The 24854-nt window shown below is 33.1% G+C and overlaps 1 long non-coding RNA gene across 1 annotated transcript; it reads right to left on the bottom strand.

Moving 5' to 3' along the window:
* Positions 1-146: 146 nt before the first annotated feature.
* Positions 147-14554, bottom strand: LOC135834556 (uncharacterized). Its single transcript, XR_010556694.1, has 3 exons — positions 9922-14554; positions 3140-9676; positions 147-2642 (listed from the first exon to the last, which is right to left on the bottom strand). It is a non-coding gene; the product is annotated as an uncharacterized LOC135834556 (long non-coding RNA).
* Between the last annotated feature and the right edge of the window lie 10300 nt (positions 14555-24854).

Genomic DNA, 24854 nt, shown 5'->3' on the forward strand with positions numbered 1-24854 from the left:
TATAAATTAAAATTAGGTACCTACTCGAAAGGGTCCAGGGGAAGAACCAGATGAGTCAAAAGTTTTCAAAAATGAGTTCAGGGTCAAATTAAATTCACACCGAGGAGTGGAAAAGTGTAGCCCATTTAGATTTTGAAAAACTTGAGTGACAGGCTAGGAAGTTTTTAATAAAAATTATGAAACATGTTACTTATAACTGACAAAAATTTCATTAAAAAAATAGTTGGTAACACATTTACACTAATTAAATTAAAAAATACACACAAAAACATATAAGTACTGTACAGGTATAAAAATGCCACCTTGTAAATGCAAAATGTCTTAAAACAAAGGAATTAAATTCATTATCATTTTAATCTTCATGCCTGAAAAAAAGCTCGTATATCGCATGATGATTATTTCAGACCATCGAAGGATGGATTTCTGAGCTCAAAATTTTCCCCAAGATACATCAAATCTTGAGAATTGTTTCATTTAATTTTCAAATTATACCTACCTAATGATTGGGTAATTTTTTCTGAAAGTATTCTATAAAAAACAACAGCAACACAATACAATGTAAATCAAAACCGTACAAAAATCATCATAGTATGTAAATAGACGGTAACTTTTTCAGAATTTTTCAGCATGGACACAGTGATGGCAAAACTTTAGCATTTCAGTTTTGGTTTTCAGTTTTTTAGTTTCAGTTCATTTTCATACCACCCACGTTTAAGGCTCAAAAACGAAAAATCGTATATTTTTTCAAAAGATTTTGACCTTGAATTTTAGCATGTTGCATCTGTCTTTGAGCTCCACAAAAATGATTATGTAACACCTTAGGGTGTAACAAAATTTCTGAAAAAATTTCACATAGGGCCCTCTCTTGTTTTTTCTACGAAGTTTTAAAATTTTCAACCCCCCAACCCCCCTCTCCTCCCAATAGGTAGTGAGTTCTTTCTCAGACCAAGACATAAATTATGTAGTCGTTTCTATAGCACCATCATCACCCTGCTGACTATCATTTCCAGGTTCACATCCAAACTTGCTCAACATACTATCAATCAGTCTATTGTAAGGTAAAAACACAAGAAATACAAGCACACCGTGAATATCGATACTCAACTGTGCCATCATATCCATATTTGTGAACGAACCACGCACAGTGTACGAATTTTCACTCTCATAACACTCTGTGCAACGTTTATACAATATCCAATGAATACCCACAAATGATAGCATTTTTACGAAAACAGGTGGAGAATTTATTAGTGATCTTGCAATCAGTAAAAAAATTATTCCCACGACAATTATTGCAGGCATGAAGAAAGATAGACTAAGATTCACGATTAATTTCAAAAAGTGTAAATTTTCTGCAGGCACGTCTGACACAGCAAAATGACCAGGAATTGGAGGGCATTGATTTTCATGTGATTCCAAAAAATGTAGATACATCAAAGGCAGGGATATGGTTAATGCAAGTCCAAATAAAATTAAAACAGTCGATAAATTATTTTTAAGTGGAGTCCCATTGGTTAAATTTTTGCATTCGTTGCACGTGCAGAACGCTTTGTGACAAAATACAGTTAGAATTAACGTCGTCCATAAAAAGTGATATGTCCAGAAAATTTTAGCAAGATTCAATGGAACATTTGAGACTGGAAATTTCAGGTACATGTAGATAAATAACGCATACATTACAATCAATCCTATTGAATACACGTATAAAAATTGGTATTGCCAAATTTGAAAATACTTCTTATGGAAATTAAGAATTAGATGAATGCATAGAAATGTCATGGAAACAATATTCAGTAAAATTTTGCCCCAATATCCCGGGTTGTAAATTTGTTTACACATATAAAATGCATCAGTATTTTCAGTTTGGACGACATAATCGCCTCCAGTGAGATTTATTTCCGTTAAGCGAGCGAACCGCGAACGATATTCAAAAACGAACCCATTCACAATGAACTCCATTTGGTTACAACTTCTGCCATTCTTTTCAAAATATTTGCAAGAAATCAATCTCTCATTTTGACCTATTTCCAAATAAGACACTAAACAACCAATCACTTTACGTAGCAAGTTTATAGGCCATTCTTTCCTCCTGGAGCACTGTAGTTTACGGTCATAATATTCATGACGCGTTTCCAGTGACATTCCATTGCTGATAAAAGTCTGCGTCCATTTGTCGAGATCATTGATTTCTGATGCCTTTATTTTTGATGTGTACCCGTAATAATCGCATGGGTATTCCAAAGATGTGAAACTGGTCCAATAAGCGAATGCGCCTATCGCTTTGGTATCGTTGTCGTTGTTACATGTGGCGCAAAATTTATTCATATAGGTGATGTTTGTGACGTAGTTTATGGTCGGAGTGAATAATTTGTTATCCAATCCATCCAAACCGTCATTGATATGTTCACAGCGTGTGAGAATATCTTCATTTTCGTAATTTTCTGGGCAACTGTCTATCATTTTTGAATGAAATTCGCGTACTGGGGTACTGGGCGAAGGACCTTCAAAAATGGTGATGGTGCAATTCGATTCTGAGCTTGAATTATCCATTTGACAGTATGCTGCAGTTATAAAACTTGTGAGCCACGTTAATGCAACGAATTTCAAAGCAATCATTATTGTTCCTCCTAGTGACGAATAGCCTTGAAAAAAATAATAATATAAAATAAAAAATGACGAAAAAATTTAACAATAACAGGAATGTGACAATGTGACCAGTCAAATTGTGTAAATAGAAGAGCACCCAAATGGTAGTAAAATGGACCACCTTGGCTTTTTATCCCACAACTTTTTACCTAGGTACTTTTCATCAAACCAATAATTTATGTAATCGCAATTTTTTCAATGAAAAGTTTAATCACCACAGTTTCAAAAAAAAATCCAGTGCAGCCCCTTTATTATCAAATTAGGCAATCTTATTGTGTTGATGATGTTTTTTTTTCTCCTGAACATGTACCTACCACCATTGGGTTCGGTCAAATCTATGGGATACAATTCTGTTATCTCCTTTTAGATAATATCACTACCTATACTCTACGTAGTGTAAGTTCATATTATGACCGTTGTCCCAAAAAGCCCAGATTCATGACGTAATTTATGGTAATCTAAGTAATCACAAAATATTAAAGGAGGTACTCACGTGAAATCATGGTATTCCTAGAATAAAGCAAGGTATTCATTTTATCAACAAAACTGTCAATTTTTCTACATCGTGGTTTGAAAGGTATTGCAGATGAAAACTCACATTTCACGCAGATTTTACTTCACTAATAATTTTGATAAATGGATTATAGAAACTTTCTTATCTAAATGGTTTGCATTAAAAACACATTGTATGAGAATGAATGAAAAGGTGTAACTATTAAATTATGAAAAAATTCCGTCAGACGAGACTTTGTTGTTTTCATATTGGCAAATTTTATGCGAACGAATTTCGCGCACATGCATTACTCACGTGGTTTATGATGCAGCCATGTTCAAGGTTGTACCACAGTCTTATTTTAGATTTTTTAAAAGTGATTTTCTCATTTCTTGCGTACCCAATATACGAGCACGTCACTTTCACGGGTGATTTACCTACCGATATCATCATGATTTTTTTTTTTATTCTTGAAATTTACCTAATTATATAGATAGTACTTAAGTAGATGAAATAATGCGAAAAAATAAAAACATTTTTCCCAAGCACAAAAATTTTCAATTACTTATCTGAAATTTTGAATTTTGAATTATGTATTGTATTTTCCCCGCTGTTTACGATCTTGCCAAAAATAAGTAAATTTTTTCACATAAAAGTATCAATTTTTTCCATTTTTTCACGAGTTGAAAAATGACCTGCAAATATTTTGCAAGTACATATGGTGTGGATAGTGGATATTTTACGAATATTACCTAATTCATTTTTTGCCGGACTTAATACTATGTATCACAGCCAGGGAGATTTCAACAAAATTTGTTCAAAAATTCGGTATTTAGGTTTGGTTTGTACATTGAATTGAAAGGCGTCCTTAAATAAAGATTTATTCAATTCAATTCAATTCAGGGGTTTGAGTGGGGATGATGTTGAGTCGAAATTCGCGAATTTTAAAATTTTCGGGAGGGGGTGAAGAGGAAGGTGATTTTTGACCTTGAAAATCCTGTGTCATGCCTTCTCGCCCTTCCAAATTGACTTAGGTGGCTGCAATTCGGAACAAGTATCGGGAGAGAGGTGACCTAAATGTGCATTTTAGGAATTTCGACTTTTCGAGTCTCGTTATCGCCTTTCTTTAGCTGCAAAAAGTGTATTTCTGTGCCATTTTTAAAAGTTATTAACAGGTTTTGATTTTTATGTCAGCGCTGGAGCCTCTATAAATTTGTCCAGGGGGCTTGGAGGTGCTGATTTCAAATTTCAGCTCTTTTTTTTGATGAATTTAAGACCCCCTACGTCCAATAATACCAATGTTTTTAAAATTTTAAAGAAAATAATGAAGAGTGACTTTTGATTTTCTGAGTTTTTATAAGTAGATATGTTAAATCTCTAAACTACTCGAATTATTTAAATGGTTCAGAGAAAGAACCAGGTAAGTCGAAAAATCTCAAAAACGAGTTCAGGGTCGAATTATAACTCACACCGAGGAGTGGAAAAATGTAGTCCATTTAAATTTCAAAAAATTAAGTCAGTAACAAGATATGACGTTTTTAATGTAGATTATAAAACATGTTATGTCTGACGAAAAAATCCTTTAAAAAACACCTAGGTAACACTTGTAGGTAGAAAAATTAGAAAATACACACAAAAACATAATAAGTAAAGGTAGGTATAAAAATATCACTCTGTAAATGCAAAACGTCTTAAAACAAATAAATTTAAATAAATACATCATCATTTCAATCTTCAAGCCTAAAAAAAAAGTTCAAAATCGTTGCCTAGTGTAATAGAAAAAAATCTCTACCAATTTGTTACAGAAAATAATGTTTTTAAAAATTTTTCATGGCTATAAAAAATTGCAAAAATTCATCAAATAAAAAGAAAAAAACATTAATAAATCATCGTTTTCGTTTATCCCTGTTCAAATTCATTGCGAAAAAGTGAAAAAAAAATTAACAAAAAATTGGTTTTGGTCAACCTTATTATTTCACTTCAAACTCCTAATCTGTAGTCAGCCATGAGTGAAGGTGTATACTCCTCTACTCCTTGAAATTAACTACTAGTATGGTACTACCCTTGTAGCACTGACGAGATCATCAGTGGCCTTGACAAAAGTATCAACATGATTTTACATGATTGTTGATTGAAAAAAGTCGGCACATTATCCACAAGAGGGTTAATCTAACTACGTTTAAGATAATTGATTAAAAATTGACACTATTTTCAAAAACTATGATGAAAATGCTGATGGTCGTCATTGCTGTCTACATTTGTATCTACAGTCATGTGCAAGATTTCGATATATATTCCCTATTGACAAAATTATACATAAAAACAGGCGTGTAGATTCGTAATGTGTGAATTTGGACTTTTTTCATAAAAAACATGCGATTCAGCCTGCGAATAGCATGAGTAAAAGTAATGTTAAAGCATGTCCCGTACAACAATTGTCGACGTTGACATTTACATCGACTGAGGTTTTTTCCAACATGATGATGGAAAAGTGACCAATAAGTTATTTAATAGGAATCTTCTGTCCGTAAAGAAGCCAGGTTAATGAAAATTTTCGAAATTTTCTCATTATTTCTGATACCTCGACATGCGCTGTCGACATGTTGATGTAAAATTCGATGCTCAAAATTTACATCCACAACTATGTCGACCAATTTTTCAGAATCAAAATTTCTGTTTCAGTGTTTAAAAGCTCAGTAAACATTTGAAAAGATGATCTTTGTTTGAAGGGAGAAAATTTTTTTAATGGCCTTGATAAAATTATTCACTTTTCCATAGTTTGGAGTTGTCAATGTTATGTTGATGTGAAAGTCGATCGTCCACAAATACATCAACACTAACATTGGAGAAATTTTCAAAGATTTCTCAAATTTGAAAAATTAAGTTGATATTGTGGATGTATTTGTTGATGTCGAATTTCACATCAACATTAACATCGACATGTCCTTGACATGAAAATGTGTTAGTTTAGTACTCTTAGATAACCTATTGCACCTTTCAGTATAAAGAGTTTAATGTTCAACTATACTGAATATGGGCTTTCTGTTTGTACTTCCCGGAGGTGGCCTCCGCATTGATGCTGCTTTCGTTTTCAGCATGAGCAATGGCCACCTAAGTGTAAAAGTGTGTAAGAGAAAATGATTTTTGGAAAAAAATTTCGATTTTGAAACTAAAATTTAACAATTTTGCATAGCTGTAGGTCGATGTAAATTTTGATGCCAATGTCAATCCATCCACAACCGTCACATTTGGACTCCACATGTCGATGTAAATTTCGACCCTGTGTCGAGCCAATTGTCGGCATAAATGCTGATCAACATTGGTCGACAATTACATCAACAAGTGGCTCGACACTGAGTCGAAATTCACATCGACATGTGGCATCCAAAAGTGACGGATGTGGATGGGTCGACATTCACATCGAAATTAGCATGGTCATTGTTGTACGGGGTGAAATGAAAGAAAAATTTTAAAAAATTTCTGCCCTGGGTGGGAATTGAACCTGGGACCCGCAGGTTTCTATTTCTCCACGTCAACTAGACCACTCGGCCACTTCGCCGCTTGCGAAGAGTGAAGTTATTTCCACATAAATGCTTGTGCGTTGTGAGCTTATTAAATTTTAACATTTTTCTCCAAGTCCAAAAAGTGCAAACATTTATGGGGAAATAACTCCACTCTTTGCAAGCAGTGAAGTGGCCGAGTGGGTTAGGTAACATGGGAAACTAGAAACTGTGAATCCCGGGTTTGATCCCCTCCCAGGGCAAAAAATTTTTCAATTTTTATTTCATTCTACATGCTTTAACATTGCTTTTACACATGATATTCGGAGGCTGAATCGCATGCTTTTTTTGAAAAAAGTCCAAATTCACACATGCTTGTGCTATGCATAAAAGCATGCGTTTTAACCTTGCTATCGCATAATTTTTGTGAATAGGGTTGTACTTAGATACCTTAGTAGACCCATGATCAATATCGAAATTCAGGTCATCTTGTTGATCCGAAGTTGATGTCGACTATAATATGGACGGAAGCATCTACAAAATTTTGATCTTGTATAGTTACTTTTGTCGATCTAATAATTGTCATCAACTTTGGCATCGGCAAGACGACCTAAATTTTGATATCGATTATGGGGTCTACAAAAGTATCTACAAAATGTCGTCATCGAGTAGATACTTCTGTAGATCTTGTAATCGACATCAATCATCTGGTTAATATTGATGAGGAAGTTGATGTTGATTACAAGACCTATAAAATATTTTTAGAAATTTGGAAGTGTTGCCGACTCATTTGTCGATGTCTCAGTCGACAATACAATAAGAAAAATTTTCCAAGTCCAGAATAAGACAGACTGAATATTCTTTCAAGGCCTCTCCACTCAACAGCGGCAATGGTCTAATGGTTAGATAACGTGACAGAAGTGTGTGGCAAAACCTATAGGTTCAATCCCTACCCAGGGCAACTTTTTTCTTTCAAAAAATTTTTTAGGGTGAAATATTTTTGAGAATAATTTTACTTGAATCAAAAAAAGAGTTTTGGGCACATTTCACACATTTTCAATCAAAACTTGCATCTTTTAGGCTCAAAAAAATTACACCTATGTCGAGACATAAAATTAAGGGAGACGACAGTCGATTTTGATATTTACTTCTCACTTGCCATTTATCGACATTGGTGTCAACAAATGTAGTGTCGACAAGTGACGGATTAGAGATCTTGTCTGTTCCATCAACTTTGGCATCGCTTGTGCTGCGCGGGTAGTAGTACATAAATACATTCATGTACTATAGTTTAACTATAGTAGTATTTTTACTAGTACATAATTATGTATTTTCTATTATGCACTAGTTTTCAAATGTACTAGTCAGGTCCAGACTGAGTCGGTTGGAGACCCCTGCCAGATGCACCGAATGGGACCCTCAAAATTTACCCCCCCCCCCCGAATATTTCTCCTGTTGTTTTTCCTAGGTTCGGATACTTGAATGCCAGTGGTACAATTTTTTTTGTATTTTTTTTCTGAGGAGGGGAGCGGTGTTGAATGACAATTTTCCGAATGGTATAAGAAAAAAAAAATATCATTTTCGACAAATAAAATGACCGAGTTTTTAAGATGAAATAAGTACCTACAAATAAAAAATTGTTATTTTCATTATTTGAATTTAAGGAAGTTTCACCCTGAGATTTTTTTAGTTTAGAGATGAGAATTGGCAAGGGCAAAAACATGGGACTCTGGGGTCCCCTTGGTGTTTAGGGGCCCTTGGCAATCGCCAATCAACATCATAGGCCAATCCGCCACTGACTAGTAGTTTCACTAGCAGTACTAGTGGCAATTCAACTACTACGAGTAGTACTACAAGTGGTTTAACTACAAGTAGAAAACTACTAACACGGAAATAAATACTAGTAAAAAAAGAACTAGTAGCATTCTTCTGCGAATAAAAAACACAAAAAATACGAGCACACCATGATAATCTATACTCAACTGTGCCATCATTTCAATATTTACGAACCGACCAAACACAGTGGACGAATTTTTATCTCTATAATACGCTCTGCAACCATGATACAATATCAAATGAACACCCACAAATGATAGCATTTTTGCCAAAACAGCTCGTCTCGTTTCTTCAGGATCACACGGTGCATTCTTAAAATCACTCAGTACGCAAACTATCCCCACAACGACTATTACTGGCATGAAGAAAAATAGACTAAGAAATACTATTAATGTCAAAAAATCTGCATTTTCTGCAGGCTCGTCTGGCACACCCAAATGTCCAGGAATTGAAGGGCACTGATTTTTATGTTTTTCCAAAAAGATTAAATATATTAAAGGCAGACATATGGTTAATGCAGATCCAAATAAACTGAAAAGAATCAATAAATCACTTTTTAGACTTGGAATCCCTTCAGTTACATTTTCGGATCGGTTGCCCATGCCGAACGCTTCGTGACAAAATACTGTTAAGATTAACGTCGTCCACAAAAAGTGATTGGTCCAAAAAATTTTAGCAATATTAAATGGGATATTCGAGGCTGGGTATTGTAGATAGATGTACATGAATAACACATACATCACCATTAATCCTATTGAATAAAAGAATAAAAGTTGGTTTTGCCAAATTTTAAAATAACCCTTATTAAAATTAAGAATTATATGAAAGAATAGAAATACCATGGAAAAAATAATGAGTAGACATCTATCATCATAATAATATGCTGTTGGATTGTAAATTTGTTTACACAAATAAAATTCATCGGTATGTTCAGTTTCGACGATATAATGGCCGACGGTAAGATTTATTTCTGTTAAGTGAGTGAACTGCTGTGCTCCATATTCAAAAACGGATCCATCTATGATGAACTCCATTTGGTTACAACTTCTGCCATTATTCTTCTCAAAATATTTGCAAGAAATCAATCTCTCGTTTTGATCTTTTTCATATTGACAATATGCTGCAGTTATGAAACTTGTGAGCCACGTTGATGCAACGAATTTCAAAGCGTTTGTTACTGTTCCTCCTTGTAACAAATAGCCTTTAAAATAAATAAATAAATAAATAAATAAGTTGAATAAAAAGTGATAAAAAAATGTATTAAGTAGCAGGAATGTGACTTGTCAAATTATAAATAGTAGAGTACCTAAGTGACATTGAAATGGAATCTTGGCATTTTTTCTCATAAGCAGGTAAGTACTGAGCATGAGCACTGAATATTTATTGTGTCAGATTCATGTCGTAATTTAATCTAAGTAATCACAAAATATTCAAGGAGGTACTCACGTGAAATCATGGTATTCTTAAAATGGAGCATGGTATTAATTTCATAAACAAAACTGCCAATTTTTCTGCATCATGGTTTGAAAAGTATTGCACATGCAAATTCACATTTTACACTGATCTTATTCCACCAATAGAAAATTGAACCAACTCTTTCTTATTTAAATTGTTTGCATTAAAAATATAGGCTACATCGTGTGATAAATGAAGAGATGAAACTAAATTATGAAAAAATTCCGTTAGACGAGACTTTGTTATTTTTATATTGGTGAATTGTATGCGAACGAATTTTGCGCACATATACCTACTCACGTACTCACGCAGTTTATTAGGCAGCTATATCTTCAAGGTTATGCGGGGTCTTATTTTAGAATTTTTTGTCAACTTTCTTATTACTTGCGGACCCAATACATGTATATACACAGTGACGTCGCAAATGGTTTCTATTAGGGGGGGGGGGAGCACACAAATTGGACGACTGAAGTACTAATGTAAGGCTACAGAAATATGGAAGATCAGGGCTGCCCAGAGAAACTTTATGACCAGTGGGGGCAGGGCGAAGAAAAGACAAGTTATGCTATTTGAGAGGATGGGTTCATCGTACTTTTGCAGACAAAAAATTTTAATTTTGCAGCAATCATCAAAATTTTAACGTGGTGAGCACTGTGGTAGGTGAGTATCAAAAAAAAAATTGAAAATCTAATGGTTCTGTTCCGAAAAATTGAATAAATTGTATTTTTCATACGCTTTGAATATTATGAGTAGGTATTTCTGGAATTTTTCTGTTGAATTTTCACATTCTTAACATTTGTAAACGCAGGATCTTGAATGGCTCGAGCAAAGCGAGGGCAAAAGCTTTGGAAAATTTGTGATTTGAACAGTAGAAAACAACATCAATTGTAATGAAAGAATTTGACTTTTCGGATTTCAACAATTTTCAAATTCAATCATAATTTTCTTGATATTGGGGTGAAGGTACAAATTATCATTCTCCTAGTTTATTTTTTGAATTTCTCGGAGCCAAATTGAGCTGGAAATGTCGGCGATGACTTAAACGATAACTTGACATGTCTACATCAACATCCCAAAACCCCAAGACCCAACATTTTCATTTACTATCATTTTTTTACATTTTCCAAAAAAGTTCAAAAATTCAACAAAAAAAAAAGTGACCCAAATATCGACCCCTTGAAAAAAGTGTTGAAAATGAGTAAAAAATACGCCGAAATCAAAGTCTGAAGGCCTTAAAACAAATATTTATTGCTTAATACCTGAATATAAAGTATTTAGAACGTTTTCACAAATTATGAAAATTGGTCACTTACCAAAAAAAAAGTGACCCTAATATCAACCTCCTCAAAAACCATGTTAAAATTTAAAAATGAGTAAAAAACACCAAAATCAAAGTCTGAAGATGTTAAAACAGATATTTATTACTTGACATATCAACATAAAAGTAGGTACCTTAAAAAATTTTACCGGAAACTTCGGCCGATTTCTTACGATTTTGATTTATCTTTTGGCATGTCTGTATAGCAAAAAATAAAGTCTTGAAATTGCCAAAACAATGGGGGGGGGGGGTCGAATTTGGGGCACTTGATGATCGTAACTTTGACCAGAAATTTGAAAACTCGCCGTTGAAATTATCCAAAAAGTAATTAGCACTAATTATTCGTTCAAGGGTCAGCTTTAAATAATTTACAGCGGTGATTTTGGTCTCATTCGCTTTTTCTGTGAAAAATGAATAAGAAAAATGTCTTTCCAAAAATGTTGTGGCATTATCAGGCGAGTTAGATGGGAGGTCGGATTTAAGGAGGGGGGTCGATAATTGGTACATTTTGTAACTCTGTAGAACAGAACCAAATTTACTCAAAACTTGGTTCTGTTCAGAAAAATTAAAAACTTGCATTTTTCATACGCTTTGAGTATTATGAGTGTTTCTGGAATATTTGAACTTTTCTTTTTAATTTTCGTATTTCTTAACACTAACAAGCACCAATCATTGTGCTTGAGTAGATTTGGACCGTATTATGGTACATATCGCACCTCGGGAGTAATAAGGTCACATCTCAAAAAAATTGATTTTGACGTTTTTGCATTTTTGGGGTTTGTATGACCCCCCTCAACCAAAAATTACACTTTGAGTTGGGTACATTATCTAGATCTTGTAAAAAACCCAAATGGCCTAACTCAAAATCTCAACAACATTGCAAGTTGTTCGGAGTTATAAGGGTACATCTCAAAAAACTCCACCTTTTTTGAGCAAATTTCGTACATACAAAGTGTTAACAAATGGTTTTGATTGTTTTGAATGTTTGTCAGTTAGAAATAGTCACAAGGAGTGCATTTTTTATTGGTTTGTACCAAATGGAAAAATTTTTTAAAATTGATCACTTTTCAGAAAAATGAATTTGCACATATCATGAAATTTTAGTTTTTTGAGAAAAACTCAAAAACTAAGCACTCTAGAAAAAATCTAACGACATTATGTCGATTGGAAATTTAATTCTCTACAACTTTGTTAACATGAAATTTTTTTTGGACGCTTCCTTTCGCCTCCACATCAACTTTAATGAAAGGTTCTAACTCAAAATGTTTTCCAAACATTGAAATATTTCCTCTTTAAGATTTTATTTTTCAAAGTGTTCTTATGCTAAATGAAGGTAGGATACCAGATCTTTAAAATGAGGTGCTATTCATTCCTCACAATTAATTATAAGTTGATGAAAATAATGAATCAAGTTTTTTAAAAAAAGAAAATCACTCTCCTGTAAATTAAACACTTTTTTGAGATGTGACCTTAATACTCTCGAGGTGCGATATAATTTTTGATGATCTTAAATTTTCAAACATGGCCGGAGGCTCCAGAACAGCTTTAAACCACCTCCAATCGAATCAGCATATAAAAATTGGAGTACATATTTAGTGAATTTTAATTTTCAAATTGATGAGTAAAATTTTATGGATGTATTTTCCCCTCTGCTTATAATACACAAAAAATGCCATTCTAAAAAAAGTAACTAACCATAAGTACATACTTAATGTACTTAAATTAAAAAATGCACACAAAAATACATAAGTAAATACGTAAGTATAAAAATATCACCCTGTAAATGCAAAGCGTCTTTAAAAAAATAAATATTTGCACATCATCATTTCAATCTTCAAGCCTGGAAAAAAGCTCTTGAATGGCATAATGATTACTTTAGAAAGTTACGATTCACAAAACCACCATCGAAGGATGGGTTTCTGAATTCAAAATTTTCCCTGAGATAAATACATTAAATCTTGAAGTTTTTTTTTTATATTCAGTTTACAAATTATACCTACCCAATCATTGGGTAATTTTTTAAAAACGTACTCTATAAAAAAACCACAATAACACATGTAAATCAAAAACACACAAAAATCAGTAAGTAAATAAGCAATATATAGATACAAAAAATGTCACTCTTTAGGTAAATGCAGAGTATCTTAAAACAAAAATACCTGAAAAAAGGCTCTTTAATCTATTTGAATTCAAAAATTCTTTCTAGACACATAAAATCTTGGAATTTTTCATTCATTTTTAGAACTATACCAACCTAGTAATTCTCAAATTCTCAATTCTCATTATTCATGTTATTCTATCATTAAGATAATCAATAACCCCCCCCCCCACTGTCACAGAATACATCTTTCGGAATTCGTATTTTTCTCCGTATACGTAAATGTATAAAAATTAAATTATTACGTGACAAAATTGAAAATAAAATGTAAGTAGGTAATTTAATAAAGAAAAAAAAACAGTAGATAAAAAATTGAAATTTGACCTGAAAATGTAAATAAAAATTCTTCAGTTCATGGTAAAAAAATGTCTCTCAAGTGGAACCCTCGATGACTTGGTCACTGATTTTGAACATGTCTTTTCACGAGAGCATGAGAATCCCTGAGGCCTCCTTTAATAAAAAATTCGGTCGTTAAAACGAAAAATTGAAGCTCATTTGGGGTTTTAATTTTTTCAAAATGGACCAAAAATTTCATAAGTTCGTTTATATGTAGAATTGTAGATATAATCAACCGTGTTATTATATTTCAGAAAATCACATTTCTGATCACAAAAAATACATACCTAATATTAGGTACTTTTAAAGAGGCAATTTTGATCCAAGTTGGAATTTTGGTTTTAAAATTGCACAATTTGCTTCCAAGTCCGAAAAATTTCCCAAATTTTGTAAAATTATAAAAGGAGGGGTATCGATAAGGCCATTTTTTGGCCCCAGACAGTTATCGACTGAACCACTGTTAAATTGTTGTAATAAATGCCCCAAATACGAATCCGTGGTTATTTCACCCAAAATGACCATTTTTTGGGCTCCAGGGGTCCCCAAAGTTGCGAATAAAAAAATAATTTTTGGAACCACTGAGTATTATTTTTAAAAACTTTTTTGGCGTAAAATATCTGCTTGAACCCGTTAAACATGATACAGGAAAATTTTTCCATTTTCGACCCTCGGGGGCAGAAATTCGGGGGGTTTTAATTTTTGGGAAATTTTGAAACCACCATTTTGAACCCACCCCTTTGAACCCCGCTAAAAAGCTTTTTACAGTTCATTATTATTTAAAAGACCTTCCTCCTACCAAATTTTCAGCTCAATAAAAATTTTCGCTGGTTCTCAAAAATCCAATTTTCCAATTTTTTGTAATTTGGATTTTTTGGAAACCCTTGGATAGCTGGAAACCTGCGATTTGCGCCAAACGTAACGTTTTGAAGTATATATTCAATTAACCAGATGAAAAAGTTTAATTAAGCTCCGTGTACATTTGTAATTTTGAACCCTTTTTTCAGAGCCCTCCATCTTAGGAACCCCTGAAAAAGACGATTATGCATATTTTTTCAAATAAATTGAAGAATTTACATTTGGAAAACACTAGCAAGAGCTCGATAATTTTTCACTTGATTTTACCAATAACTTTCAAAATTGAGCTTTTTTGGGCCAAATTCTGAGATTTTACTTCGTTGAAATCATGAAAAGGTGATTTTAACGTTTTTTCGAAGAGTAAAATCTCAGAATTTGGCCCAAAAAAGCTCAATTTTGAAAGTTATTGGTAAAATCGAGTGAAAAATTATCGAGCTCTTGCCAGTGTGTTCCAAATGTAAATCCTTCAATTTATTTGAAAAAATATGCATAATCGCTTTTTTCAGGGGTGCCCAAAGTGGGGTGCTCTAAAAAAAAGGGTTCAAAATTATGAATATACAGGAAGCTTAATTAAACTTTTTCACATAGGTAATTGAATATATGCCTCAAAACGTTACGTTTGGCGCAAATCGCAGGTTTCCAGCCATCCAGGGGTTCCCAAAAAATCCAAATTACAAAAAATTGGAAAATTGGATTTTTGAGTACCAGCAAAAATTTTTATTGAGCTGAAAATTTGGTAGGATGGAGATCTTTCAGATACTAATAAACTGTAAGCAGCTTTTTAGGGGGGTTCAAAGGGGTAGGTTCAAAATGGTGGTTCCCAAATTTTCCAAAAATTAAAACCCTCCAATTTCTGCCCCTGAGGGTCGAAAATGGAAAAATTGTCTCGTATAATGTTTAACGGGTTCAAACAGATATTTTACGCCAAAAAAGTTTTTGAAAATAATACTCAGTGGTTCCAAAAATTCTTTTTTTATTCGCAACTTTGGGGACCCCTGGAGCCCAAAAAATGGTCATTTTGGGTGAACTAACCACGGATTCGTATTTGGGGCATTTATTACAACAATTTAAGAGTGGTTCAGTCGATAACTGTCTGGGGCCAAAAAATGGCCTTATCGATACCCCTCCTTTTACCTAATTTTTAGCTTCACTCTCATAGTATGGCATTTTTATTTAAAATAAAATGTATTCACAATACAATACCTACATAAAATATGTCCCTGAAATTTTAAACCTTCAAAACTGAAATTATTATACACTTGTCTCTGCTGCACCGTTATTATCCTTCTGAACAGTATTTCTCCATTTACATCCACATTTGTTCAAAATGCCATTAATCATGCTACTGCCATTCAATAAAACAAAAAAAATAATAACACCGTGAATATCAATACTCAACTGTGCAATTATATCCATATTTATGGATAAACCAACAATAGTGTACGAATTTTTATTCCCGTAATACTCTGAACAAAGTTTATACAGTACCCAATGAATACACATAATCACTTGCATTTTTAACAAAGTAATCGATCTCGTAACATCAGAGTCACGAGGCATATCAATCAGTATGAAAAATATTCCCGTCACAAATATGGTAGGCATGAAGAAAGACAAGTTTGGCTCTAAGATGAATCTCAAAAACCGTAAACTTTCAATTGGTACCTCTGGCATAGCCACATGACCAGGAATTGAAGGGCATTGATTTTCATTGGTTTCTAAGAAAGTGAGATACATTATGGGTAAGGATATAGGTAATAAGAGACCGAAAACGAAAATAAATAACGAATAGTAAATATTTGCATTTCCTTCAGTTACACTTTCGCATTGGTTGCACATGCAGAAAGCTATATGGCAAAATAGAATAAGAATTAACGTCGTCCACAAAAAGTGATAAATCCAAAAAATTTTAACCAAATAGAAGGAAACATACAGAACTGGGAATTTTAGATAGATGTCCGTAAGCAGCACACTCATTATTATCAATGCTATCGAGTAAATATATAAAAGTTGGTTTGAGAAAATTTTAAAATATTGTTTATTAAAATTCGCCACTAAATAAATTGATAAAAATGCTATGGAAATAAAAATGCGTAAAAGTTTACCCCAATATCCAGCCTCGTAAATTCGTTTACACATATAGAATAGATCTTCATTCGCAGTTTGGACTAAATAATCACCTCCAGTCAGATTTATTTGCGATATACGATGGTATAACTCGGAATGATATTTGTGATAGGAACCATCGATGAGGAATTCCATCTCAGTACAACTTCTGCCATTTTTCTCATAATATTGGCACGAACTCATTCTCTCGTATTGACCACTTTTATAATTTTCCATTAAACAAGGAATCACCCGCGTTATCAACTTAATCGGCCAATTTTTTTTCCCTGTACACTGCAAACTTCTGGAATATGATGAGCTTTTCAGTGTCATTCCGTTGTTTACGAAAGTCTGAGTCCATTTTTCAATGTCATTAACGTCTGATGATTCTATTTTTGATGCGTAGTTTTCACACGGGTTTTCCTTATATCTAAACTCATCCCAAGCATTCCACAGAATCCACTTCCAATTGGTTTCATTGTCGTTATTACAATACCCACAATATTTATTTGTGTAGGTTATGTTAGTGATGTTGTTTGTTATCGGAATGTATAAGTCCGGATCAGCGCTCTCCAAATTTCTTATACGTTCGCATTTTATAATAATACCTTGATTTGTATAATTTTCAGGACAACTGTCTATCATTTTTGATTGCCATACGTTTAATACAGTGGCAAAATAAATGCCATGTTTTTGATAGATTGTGATGTTGCAAATCAATTCTGAGCTAGAATTTTCCATTTGACAATACGCTACAGGTACGAAGCTCGTGAGCCACGTTAAAATAATAAATTTGAACGTCTCCATCAATAATCCGTTTTCCTTGCAGATCTGTCTTCAATACGAAAACCAGGAGAGAAATTTGTACATTTCACATGAAGAGATACAGTTCGATACTCGTGTATTCCAATTCATCCAATTCAATTGGAAAGGAGCCTTCAAAAAAAAAAAAAAAAAAAATTGAACCATCAACTTGATTTGCCAAACTTTATATACTTATCGTGTTGGCTTTAAAATTTTTTAAGTTCGAATTTTATTGCTTGCAGTTAAATCAATTCACCGAGAAATGAAATCCATGAATTTCCGCTAAAAAGTTGCAGGCTCAAATTCTCCTTTTTCATGGAGACCAACGCAGGAAAACGTGGCATAAGTACATGCAGTTTTTTTGTTCATCATTAAATGCTCCCAGTAGAGAGCTGGGCCCATTAAAAATTGAAACCAACGCAGAAAAAATTCATACGTGGATAAATTTTTGCCTTAGTTCTTGTTTTTTTTTTTTTTGCCCAAATTGAGAACATTTTTACATGAGGAAAAAATCGGAAAATAGTTTGGACTCCTGAAGTGCCCTGAGAAGAAAAAGGAGAGAGGTAATTATTCCCAAAATTATGAAAATTGTGAACATATTTTGTTTTAAATTCATGAATGGACTGCTGAAGTGCCCTCTTTTTTTTTTGGGGGGGGGGGAGAGGAGGAAATAGGTACCTAATCGGCGCGAAATTTCTGAAAATTGCGAATGTTTGTCTAAAAACTAATTCGAAAAATTTTGGACCTCGCAAAAAATCAAAGTAAGTTTGAGAATTATTTTCGAGAGATAATGGTTCGAATATTTTAAAAATTACTAATCATGAAACATTCTACTTCTAGTTAATTTTTTATTTGTGGCGTCGAATTTCGCGGTAAAGTGAACCTTGAAAAATCATTTTGACCCTTAATGCGTTGATGGCCAATGGGATATTATGCCCGAAATTTTCTGAAAACTGCAAAAAATCCCTCTAATCCAAGAATCGGGATAAAATATGCTGCTTTAGTCGTGTATTTATACAGGGTGTCCGGCGAATGGTGGTACAAACTTCAGATTTGGATTCAACTGGGTACGAGTAAAAAAGGAAGTAGGGGACCCAGCCCTAAGATGGCGCAATTTTTTTTCTGAAGCTTGGTGCTCCTAAAGTATCCAACCAAAATGGACAAAAATTTGATGGAAGGTCCCTCAGACTATCTACTACTTACCACCAGAAACGTAAAACTTTTGGTTTCAATCTCTTGTCTCAATCAAATGAACTGTGAGTCAGTTCAAATGTGCCAACGGCGCAAAACCATTCCTAAGACGGCGCAAATTCAATTAAAATGTAAAACTGTAACTATATCGTTTGAATTCGATTGAAATTATTATTTTTAATGTATTAGGATCTCTAATTTACCCCCAATTTTTTTGTTTGAGGCTGTTAGAAGTTTTTTTAGTGATTTGGCTGACAATCCCACTTTTTTCAACATTTTCGCAATAATACCTTTTTATGAAATATTTTGAACAGAAATATGTAAGATTAGGCACACTATATACACTACTACAGGATTCACCTAAATCTACCCGTTTTTGTTGCTGAAAAGCGCCTGCTTTTGCGGCTGCGCCATCATAGGACTGGTTATACAAATTCAAATTTCAGTCAATTTATGAATGAACATGAACTCTAATGAAAAAACTGAGTAGCGCATTAGAAAGTAGATGAAATTTCGCACATTATAAGATACTTTCAGTCACTTTTAGAAATGAAACCAATTTGAAAGAGCTTCCACCAAAAATTCGAAATGATCGAATTTTTAAGCAAGAAAAGAAAAATACGTTTTCAAGAACGCAAGGTAATTGTTCAAGCGGATATGACTACAGTAAAAAGTCAAGAATGTGAAGCACAAAGACAGGGTGCAGTTGGTTTTTACATCAGCGCTGCTAGATGCCAGAAATTTGAATTGCGCCGTCTTAGGAACTGCGCCATCATAGGGCAGGGTCCCCTAATGATAAACGAGTTGCTTATCTTGAAAGTTAAAGGGGACAAAACACGTTTTCAAAATCTAAGAACCAAAATCCACTTATGACCATTTGGAGGGGGAGGGGGATCTGTACTACTTTAAAAATGAACAAAATTATCTATTATGACTTTTTGCCTTCGAAGGGGCTACAAATGATTTTTAATTTTGAAAAATCGCGTTGAAAAAAATTAATGCGGAAATGGATACTACACGTCAAGAAATAATAAACTTTGTTTCGATCATTTTTCTTATTCTAAAATTTATTTTAAAAATTTTTGAAGCTTGAAAATTGTTAATTCGATGAAACTTTTAGCAAATTGAAAATCGTTGAGTTTCAAAAACTTTTTAAATTTTAGAGTGAGAAAAAAAATGATCATGACAAAATTTGTTTATTTTTTAACGTAGTATTGGTCATTTCCGTATTTTTATTTTTTTCGTCGCGATTTTTTAAAATTGAAATTCATTTGTAGCCCCTTCAATTTGAAAGTTAGGCAAGAAGTCATAATAGGTAATTTAGTTCATTTTTCGAAGTACCATCAACCCCCATGGTCAAAATTGGATTTTGGCTCCTATATTGTGAAAACGTATATTCTTCCTCCTTTAATTTTCAAGATAGGCAACTTGTTTAACTTGCGTTTTTTCTACTCGTATCCAAATCTGAAGTTTGTACTACCACTCCCAGGATAATCCTGCTCAAGTGGGTTATTTTTTTGCTGTGAATTAGAATAGTTTTCAGATTAAAAAAAAAAGTCATTGAAATTTTTCTAAAATTTCTTCTTGGGCCTAATTTTGGAACCAGAATAATTTTTTTGACCAATTTACTTTCCTACGATACCTAGTTTTAAAAAGTCAACGTGACAGCAAAATGTTTGAAAATGAAAGAAATGCTGATTTTGCGAATTTTTGGAACTTTAGCCCCCTCTGATCTCCTGCTAATTTCAGATCTGTCGTGCTGCAACGGTTTCCAGATTGCTCATTTGAATGCTTTGGTCAAAAAAAATGTATTATTTACTCGAGCAAATTTTTAATGTTTGCGAAAATTCTGAGGCACGTAACCCCTCTCCTTCTTTTACTCGTAAATGAGACCTGCATATGCGGTTCACTTTATGGCGCAAGGCTGGAATGTGATACAGTGACAAAATTTCATGAAAATTGTCGAAGACTGTGATTTTTATGGTAGGGAGGGAGGCTGTCTTAAGACTTTCACTCGTATTTTTTCAAGTCAAAAAATTCTTAAATCATGAACTCCTTTTTACCAGAGGGCTTGAAGCTCATACCTGAAACAAAAAACATGATGCAGAGTTGTAAGCATTTTCAATCCAAAAAATTCTTAAATTTTCACAATTTTGAAAAATTTTAAGGCCCATGATTTCCTTCTCTCCAATGGGCACTTCAAGGGTCAGAAGTATTCTTCGACGTCCACCTTTCACCAATTCTCTCGTTGAAGGGTCTAAGAAATTTACTTGCGTGACCATCAATTCACCTGTACGCAAATTATTTGGATTTTTGAACAACAAAAAAAAAAAGCTACACTCCGAATGATCGTAAGTAATTACAAAGCGATCAAAAAGATAGGTAGGTACTCACGTATAAGTAAGAACATTCCATTAACAGAAAAGGCAGGTTTTCTCTGTCACAGTTGAAGAATTTAGAAACAAGAAGCAAAAAAATTATCACATTTCAAATTATTTCATTTCATATGTCAAAAATGGAAGAATAAAAAATTGAACTGATTCATTTCTGCGATGAAGATAGAACGAAATTATTATGAAAAAATGCCATCAAACGAGACTTCATGTTGCTCTTATACTTACGACTAGACGAGTACAGTCGAATTTCATGTAAACACAATTTCGTTACGTATAAAGATATGGGTAGTAGTAATTCGATATTTGGCGTCGACAGGTCGCCGATGTTAGGGGTTCAGGGTTGTTAATCACAGCTGCCTTCAAGGTTGTAACACTTGTACATTATAATGGCGTTATTATCATAGATTTTTTCTGGCCTTTGTACAATGTTTAGAACGAACAGAATTCTTTTCAGACAATAAACGATTGGCTCATTTTTCGTAGATCCGGCTCACGTAATTATTATACTGACCTACCTATATTTTTTTTCAAGCTCAAGACCAGTTTATTGACTACCTACTTATTGATTTTTAAAAGTACATTTCAATTAGAAGTATAAGTTGATGCAAATGTAATTTTTTCAGTATAAAATGTGAAAAATTGATCATTTTTTCCAGTATGAATTTATTATTAAAAAATGCATTAAAAATGGCATGTCTTATAAAACATTCTTTTAAAAAACCACGATAATAAATTCTCACGAAAATCATAAGATAAGTAGGTACCTACAAACATATCACTTTATAACGCAAAGTATCTTAAAACAAATAATGTACTTACATTGGTACTTTATAATTTTCAACCCTGAAAAAATTCTTACACTGTATAAAAATTATTTTAGATAGTTACAATTTAAAAAATCCATTTTTGAAAGGTCGTTAACTAAGTTATGTTTAAATTGAAAAGTCCTCATTCGATGCATAAAATCTTCGAACTATTTTTTTCAATTTTCAAAAATTAATGAATATTATTTTCTCATCCATTATCGATAACATGATAATTATCAATGATTGCTTCTTCCCCAGCTTCCACACCATCCAGCATACCTGTTACGTAATTTGAAAAACAGTGAAATTTATCAAGGGATCATTTGGAAAGTACTTATTTTTCTTTTTAGGTAAAAGGCAGAGTTGGGTAATTGCAATGAACTTTTTGATTAGTGACACTTTGAGAGGGCGCTGTGAGAAGACTATTGCATGTATGAAGCTGAAATTTGTACCACTTATACTTCAGAGGGTTCTCTATCAATGGTAAAATTTTGGTACAATTTGGTCCGCAAATCGTGGAGAAAATTGCGATCTTTAAATTTTGAAAATCGACTTTTGCATTCACCCCATGTTGGGGTAAATGCAAAAGTGGGCAATATTTTTTTTATTTTTTTACATTTTCAACGCACTCACTGTATTCTACGTGTCATTTGCTAACTTTTGATGTATTCGTGGTCTTGATTTGGTAAAAATTCGATAACTTTTCCACTTCCCAACAAAATTTTTAGGGGAATGAAAAAATGTTGAAAAATTATTTTTTTTAAAACTCGCTAAAGGGTCATTCCACGTCAATTGGACCAAGAAGTGGTAGGGAGGTTCGGCGATTTTTTTGAAATTTTTCCTGTGAAAAGACCTTCCAAAGGGATGGCCAATGGCACAAATCGAAGCCCTCTAGCCCATTTTTAAAGGCAGCCAGGGGTTGTCAAAGTTTTCAGTGAACCTAAAATATCATCCATTTCAGCGGTGGATTACTCAATAACAGCGATACCTACCAAAATGGAACTTTTTCCCATAGTTGAGGGTTTTGAAAGGCTTTTGGGTGATATCATAAAAATCAGTGTTGCCACTTTTTTTCGTACAAAAAATTAGCTCAAAAAGTTTCGAAACGTAGTTTTCATATCGTTCCAACTCTCAAAAATTGTGAAAAAAATATTATTATAGACAACTTTTCATGTTGAACAACATACTAAAAAATTGGGATGGTAACATGTTGCAAAGTCGATTTAAAAAAATTCAAAGTTTGCGAAAAAATTTGATTTTTTGATTTAAAACATGAAAAAAAGTTTTGATTGGTGATGTTGACCCATTTGACCCTTATTTTTACGTATCTGTTGAAAAATTTGAAGAAACCCTTTCACTCGACGAAATGAACTCCTCACAAAAAAATCAAAATTCGAAAAAAATCAATTTTCAATTTCAAACATCAAAAAAAGTTTAAATTTATTCAGTTGTCTTATTTTGACCTCTTTCTGACCTATTTCATGAAAAAGTTTGATAAAAATTACACTCAAAATAAAAAAATGAAAATTCGATTATTTTTTGAATCTTTTCGAATTTTGATTTTTTTGTGAGGAGTTCATTTCATTGAGTGAAAGTGTTTCTTCAAATTTTTCAACAGATACGTAAAAATAAGGGTCAAATGGGTCAACTCCACCAATCAAAACTTTTTTTCATGTTTTAAATCAAAAAATCGAATTTTTTCGCAAACTTTGAATTGTTTTAAATTGACTTTGCAACATGTTACCATCCCAATTTTTTAGTATGTTGTTCAGCATGAAAAGTTGTCCATAATAATATTTTTTTCAGAATTTTTGAGAGTCGGAACGATATGAAAACTACGTTTTGAAACTTTTTGAGCTAATTTTTTGTACGAAAAAAAGTGGCAACACTGATTTTTATGATATCACCCAAAAGCCTTTCAAAACCCTCAACTATGGGAAAAAGTTCCATTTTGGTAGGTATCGCGGTTATTGAGTAATCCACCGCTGAAATGGATGATATTTTAGGTTCACTGAAAACTTTGACAACCCCTGGCTGCCTTTAAAAATGGGCTAGAGGGCTGCGATTTGCGCCATTGGTCAACCCTTTGGAAGGTTTTTTCACAGGAAAATTTTCAAAAAAATCGCCGAACCTCCCTACCACTTCTTGGTCCAATTGACGTGGAATGACCCACAAATGAACAAAAAATTAACTATTGATCATTTCTGCTGTTTTTTATGTAAAAAACTCGTCGTAGAGATACATTTTTCGTCAAGTATATTAGTAAACATTAAAAAGGAGCAATAATTTTAAAATTCAGTAAAACTGTCAATGTGACCGTGGAAGTTTATTTTTTTTTGTAATTTCGAACCATTTTCAAGTTATTTAGGGCAAAAAAATATTTGTGGTTAGTGCAAAAATGAAAAAAAAATTGTTATTGCAATCACCCCGAGTCGGTTTTTCCTGGGGTAATTGCAAAAACGCAATTTACAGCCAAAATTTAAAAAAAATTACAAATTGCAATATCTTACCCAAAGCTTTAATCCTTCATGACCCTAAATCGTGAAAATTCCAGATAAATCAACAGTTTTTTCTATTTTCACATGCATTTTTTTAAAAAACACCTCCAACTTTACTTATGAGTGGTTTCAACATGCTTTGATAAAAGTGTTTGCTACGGAGCAACAAGTTGAACTCTGCGAGTTGTGATCAGGTGAATATGTCAGTAAAGGTTGTTGATTCGACACCCCCTAGTTGGCACAACCAGAAAATTGATATTTTTTTGCATAAGGTAACAAATTTTGCAATTACCCCGTTTTTGCAATCACCCCCCACTCTACCTTAAGTCGAAAGTTTTCTAAAATAAGTTCAGGCCGAATTAAATAATTCACACTGAAGAGTGGAAAAATTTAATCCATTTAGATTATGAAAAAAAGAAGTAACACGCTATGAACTTTTAAATGTATGTACTTGTA

This window comes from Planococcus citri, chromosome 2 (assembly GCF_950023065.1).
Source record: "Planococcus citri chromosome 2, ihPlaCitr1.1, whole genome shotgun sequence".
In the NCBI taxonomy this organism is placed as follows: domain Eukaryota; kingdom Metazoa; phylum Arthropoda; class Insecta; order Hemiptera; family Pseudococcidae; genus Planococcus; species Planococcus citri.